The following is a 6197-nucleotide window of genomic DNA, read 5'->3' as shown; positions in this document are numbered from 1 at the left end:
GTGTCTCAGTGTGCAGTGTCTCAGTGTGCAGCATCTCAGTGTGCAGTGTCTCAGTGTGCAGCATCTCAGTGTGCAGTGTCTCAGTGTGCAGCATCTCAGTATGCAGTGTCTCAGCGTGCTATCTCAGTATGCAGTGTCTCAGTGTGCAGTGTCTCAGTATGCAGTGTCTCAGTGTGCAGTGTCTCAGTATGCAGTGTCTCAGTGTGCAGCATCTCAGTATGCAGTGTCTCAGTATGCAGTGTCTCAGCGTGCTATCTCAGTATGCATTGTCTCAGTGTGCAGTGTCTCAGTATGCAGTGTCTCAGTGTGCAGTATCTTAGTGCACTCTGTCTCACAGTGCAGTATCTCATTGTGCATGATCTCAGTGTGCTCTATCTCAGTGTGCAGTAACTCGGTGTGCATTATCTCACTCTACTGTATCTCAGTGTACTCTATCTTAGTGTTCTCTATCTAAGGGTGCAGTCATTCAATGTGCAGCATCTCAGGGTGCTCTGTCACAGTGTGCAGTATCTCAGTGTGTTCTATTTCAGTGTGCAGTATTTCAGTACACAGTATCTCAGTGTGATGTATCTGAGTGTGCTCTGTCTCAGTGTGCTGTCTCTCAGTTTGCTGTATCAAAAAGTGCTGTATCTTAGTGTGCAGTGTCTCAATGCAATCTATCGTAGTGTGCAGTATGTCAGTGCACTTTGTGTGCAGTTTCTCAGTTTGCTCTACCAGTGTTCTGTATCTCGGTGTGCAGTATCGCAGTGTGCTGTATCTCAGTCTGCAGTATCTATGTGTGCACTATATCTGTGGGCTGTGCCTTAGTGTGCAGTGTGTCAGTGTGCTCTATCTTAGTGTTCAGTATCTCAGTGTACAGTATCTCATTACACCATATCTCATTACACCGTATCTCAGTTTTTTATCTCTCAGCGTGCAGTCTCTGAATCTGCAGTGTCTCGGTGTGCAGTATTTCAGTGTGTAGTATCTCAGTTTGCAGTATCTCAGTGAACCCTATTTCAGCGTGCAGTGTTTCATCATACAATATCTCAGTGTGTTCTATCTCAGTGTGCAGCGTCTCATTGTGCAGTGTTTCAGTGTGTAGTATCTCAGTTTGCAGTATCTCAGTGAACTCTATTTCAGTATGCACTGTTTCATTATACAATATCTCAGTGTGTTCTATCTCAGTGTGCAGCGTCTCATTGTGCAGTATTGCAGTGTGTTCTATCTCAGAGTGCAGAATCTCCATGTGCAGTATTTCAGTATACTCTACCTCAGTGTGCAGTATCTCGGTGTGCAGTGCATCAGGATTCAGTGTCTCAGTTTGCTCTATCTCAGGGTTCAATACCTCAGTGAGCAGTATCTCATTGTGCATTATCTTAGTGTGCAGTATCTCAATGTGCAGTATCGCAATGTGCAGTATCTCAGTTTGCTTTAGCTCAGTGTGCTCTATCTCAGTGTGCAGTACCTCAGTGTGCAATATCTTAACGTGCGGTGTCTCACTGATCAGTATCTCAGCCTGATCTATCTCAGGGTGCAGTGTCTTATTGTGCACTGTTTCAGTGTGCTCTATCTCTGTGTGCAGCATCTCTATGTGCACCATCTCTGTGTTCTCTGACTCATTATGCGGTATCTCAGTGCACATTTTTTCAGTGTGCAGTAACTCAGCGTGATGTTTTGCACTGTGCAATATCTCAGTGTGCAGTGTCTCAGTATGCAGTGCCTCAGTACGCAGTGCCTCAGTATGCAGTATAACTGTGCACAGTATCTGAGTTTGCTGTATTCCAGTGTGTAGTATCTCAGTATACTGTATCTCAGTGTGCAGTACCTCAGTGTACAGTATCTCAGTGTGCAGAATATCATTCTTCAATATCTCAGTGCACAGTAACTCACTGTGCATTATCTCGCTCTGCTGTAACTCAGCATGCTCTTACCAGTGTGCCCTACATCAGAGCATAGTGCATCAGTGTACAGTATCTCATTACGCCATATCTCAGCGTTCTCTGTCTCAGTGTACAGTCTCTGAGTCTGCAGTGTCTCAGTGTGCATTATTTCAGTGTGTAGTATCTCAGTGTGTAGTACTTCAGTGTATAGTATCTCAGTCTGCAGTATCTCAGTCTGCAGTGTCTCAGTGAATTCGACCTCATTGTGCAATATCTCAGTGCACACTATCGCATTGTGCAGTGCCTCTCTTAGCAGTGTCTCAGTGTACAGTATCTCTGTTTGCTCTACCTCAGTATGCGGTATCTCAGTGTGCAGCATCTCAGTGTGCTTTGTCTCATACTGTTTGCCAGTGTGCTCTATCTCAGTGTGCAGTATCTTAGTGTGCAGTGTTGCAATGTGCTCTATCTCAGTATGCAGTATCTCCGTGTGCAGTGTCTCAGTTTGCTCTAAGTGTGCTTTATCTCAGTTTGCAGTACTTCATTGTGTAGTGTTTCAGTGCACTCTGTCTCAGTGTGCAGTGTCTCAGTGTGCAGTGTCTCTGTATGCAGTGCTTCAGTGTGAGTATCACTGTGCACAGTATCTGAGTTTGCTGTATTCTGGTGTGCAGTATCTCAGTATACTGTATCTCAGTGTGCAGTGCCTCATTGTGCAGTGCCTCAGTATGCAGTGTCTCAGTGTGCTCTCTCTCTCAGTGATCAATGCCTCAGTGAGCCGTATCTCAGTGTGCAATATCTCAGTGCGCTCTGTCCCATAGTGTGCTGTATCTCAGTGTACAATATTGAACCCTGAGGTAGAGCACACTAAGACACTGCACACTGAGATACTACACACTGAGATATCGCATTCTGAAATACTGCACACTGGAATGCAGCAAACTGAGATACTCAGCATGGTGATAATACGCACAGAGGCACTGCATACTGAGACACTACACACTGAGATACTGCCCACTGGTGTATTGCACACTGAGATAGAGCAAACTGAGAGACTGCACACAGAGATACTGTACAATGAGATATAGCACACTGCAACATGTCACACTGAGTCACTGCGCAACGAGATACTGCGCACTGAGATACCGCACCTTGAGACAGAGCACACTGAGACACTACACACAGAGATAGAGCATACTGAAACAGTACACACCGAGACACTGCATCCTGAGATAGATCAGACTGAGATGCTGCTCAGTGAAGCACTGCACACTAAAAGACTGCACACTGAGGTAGAGCAAACTGGGATACTGCACAATGCAATACTGCACACTGAGATGCTGCACACTGAGATACTGTGCACTGTGATACACACACTGACGCACTGCATACTGAGACATTGCACACTGAGACAGAGCGCACTAAGACACTACACAATGAGGTACTGTAAACTGACATAGAGCACACTGAATTGTAGCACACTGAGATACTGTACATTGAGAAAGAGAAAACTGACACTGAGATAGAGCTCACTGAGACACTGCACAATGAGATAGTGTACACTGAGATACTGCACACAAAGATAGAGCAAACTGAGATACTGCCAGTGGAGATACTGTACACTGGGATAGAACACACTGCAATACTGCACTCTGAGACACTGCACACTGAATAACTGTACACTGAGATACCACACTGAGATGCTGTGCACTGACTGCACTCTATCTCAGTGTGCTGTTTCTCTATGTGCAGTATCTTCGTGTGCAGTGTCTCACTGATCAGTAGCTCCGTCTGATCTATCTCAAGGTGCACTGTTTCAGTGTGCTCTATTTCTGTGTACACTGTCTCAGTGTGCTGTGTCTCAGTTTGCAGTATCTTAGTGTGCCATATCTCAGTGTGCAGTGTCTCAGTGTGAAGTATCTCAATGTGCAGTGCCTCAGTCTGCAGTATCACTGTGTGCAGTATCTCAGCTTGCTGTAATCCAGTGTGCAGTATTTCAGTGTGCAGTAGGTCTGTATACTGTATCTCAGCGTGCAGTGCCTCAGTGTGCAGTATCTCACTGTGCAGTGTCTCAGTGTGCAGTGTCTCAGTGTGTTGTACCTATGTATTAAATATGTCAGTGAGCAGTATCTCAGTGTGCAGTATCTCAGTTCACTCTCTCTAAGTACAGTATCTCATTATGCATTATTTCAGTGTGATGTATCTTAGTGTGCAGTAACTTGCTGTGCATTATCTCACTCTGCTGCATCTGTTTTGTCTGTCGCAGTGTGCCCTACCTCAGCGCACAGTGCATCAGTGTACAGTAACTCATTACACCGTATCTCAGTGTTCTCTGTCTCATTCCGCAGTCTCTGAGTCTGCAGTGCCTCAGTGTCCATTATTTCAGTGTGTAGTATCTCAGTGTGCAGTATCTCAGTTTGCAGTACCTCAGCGAATTCTATCTCAGTGTGCAGTACCTCAATGTGCAGTATCTCATCGTACAATATCTCAGTGTGCAGTATCTCAGTGTGCACTAACTCACTGTACAGTGTCTCAATATGTTCTAACTCGGTGTGCAGTATCTCAGTGTGCAGTATTGCATTATGCCATTTTTCAATTGGCTATACATCAGTGTGCAGTAACTCAGTCTGCCATACTTCAGAGCGCAGCCACTGATTGTGCAGCATCTCAGTGTGCTCTGTCTCAGTGTGCAGTATCTCAGTGCACGGTATGTCAGCATGCTCTATCTCAGTATGCATTTTCTCAGTGTGCAGTATCTCAGTGTGCTCTATCTCAGTTTGGTGTATCCCAGTGTGGCATATCTCAGCGAGCAGTACTTCAGTGCGCCATATCGCAGTGTGCATTACTCCATTGTGAAATGTCTCGGTGTATAGTGTCCCACTGTGCAGTATGTCAATGTGCTCTATATCAGTGTGCTCTAACTAACTGTGTAGGATCACGGTTTGAACGTTCTCAGTGTACAGTATCTCAGTGTGAATTATCTCAGTCTGCTCTGTCTCAGTGTGAGGTATGTCTGTGTGCCATATCTCAGCAAACAGTACTTCAGTGTGCCATATCTCAGTAAGCATTACTTCATTGTGAAGTATCTTGACGTGCAATGTCTCAGTCTGCTGTATCTCAGTGTACTCCGATTCAGTGTGCTGTATCTCAGCGTGCAGTGTCCCACTGATCGGTATCTCAGTGTGATCTACCTTAGGATGCACTGTCTCAGTGTGTTCTATCTCAGTGTGCATTATCTCAATGTGCAGTACCTCAGTGTGAAGGATCTCTACTGTATCTCAGTGTGCTCTGATTCAGTGTGTTCTATATCAGTGTGCTGCACCTCAGTGTGCTCTATTTCAGTGTGCAGTAACGTATTGTGCAGTGTCTTTGTGCGGTCTACGCCAGTTTGCAATTTGCAGTGTCTTAGTGTGCTCTGCCTCATTGTGCAGTATCTTGGTGTATCACTTCACTACAGTGCCTCAGTGTGCAGTATTTCAGTGTGTTCTACTTCAGTGTGCTGTACCTCAGTGTGCAGTATCGTATTGTGCAGTGTCTCAGTATGCTCTATCTCAGTGAGCAGTATCTCAGTGTGTAGTAACACAGTATGCTCTATCTCAGTATGGGGTATCAGTGTACAGTATCTTAGTGTGCAGTGTCTCACTGATCAGTATCTCAGTGTGATCTACTCAAGATGCATGTTTTCAAGGTGCTCTGGCTCAGTGTGCTCTATTTCAGTGTGCAGTATCTTAGTGTGCACTGTCTCATTGTGCTCTATCTCATTGTACATTATTTCAGCATGTTCTACCTCAGTGTGCAGGATCTCAGTTTACATTATCTCAGTGCGCAATAACTCAGTGTGAAGTATCTCAGTGTGCTGTCTCTCTCTCTCTGTGCAGTGTGTCAGTGTGAAGCTTCTCGGTATGCCATGTCTCAGTCTGCTGTATCTCAGTGTGCTCTATATCAGTGTGCAGGATCACAGTTTACATTAACTCCATGCGCAGTGTGAATTTTTCAGTGTCCTCTGTCTCAGTATCAGTGCTCTGTATCAATGTACTCTACCTCAGTGTGCTCAGTACCTCAGTGTACAGTATCGGATTGTGTGGTGTCTCAGTATGCAGTAACTCAGTGTACTTTATCTCAGTGTGCAGTATCTCAGAGTGATTTGCCTCAGTGAGAAGTGTCTCAGTGTGCAATATCTCAGCGCACAGTATCTCAGTGTGCTGTATCTCAGTCTGCAGTATCTCTGTGTGCCCTAATTTAGTGAGCTCTATCTCAGTATACAGTATCTCTGTGTTCTATCTCAGCATGCTGCATTTCGGTGTGCGTGTCTTATTGCGCTGTATCTCAGTCTATGCTATC

The sequence above is a fragment of the Rhincodon typus genome, chromosome 34 (assembly GCF_021869965.1).
Source record: "Rhincodon typus isolate 14 chromosome 34, sRhiTyp1.1, whole genome shotgun sequence".
In the NCBI taxonomy this organism is placed as follows: Eukaryota; Metazoa; Chordata; class Chondrichthyes; order Orectolobiformes; family Rhincodontidae; genus Rhincodon; species Rhincodon typus.
The sequence above is the reverse complement of the archived record's forward strand: the minus strand, read 5'-3'. Positions refer to the sequence as shown.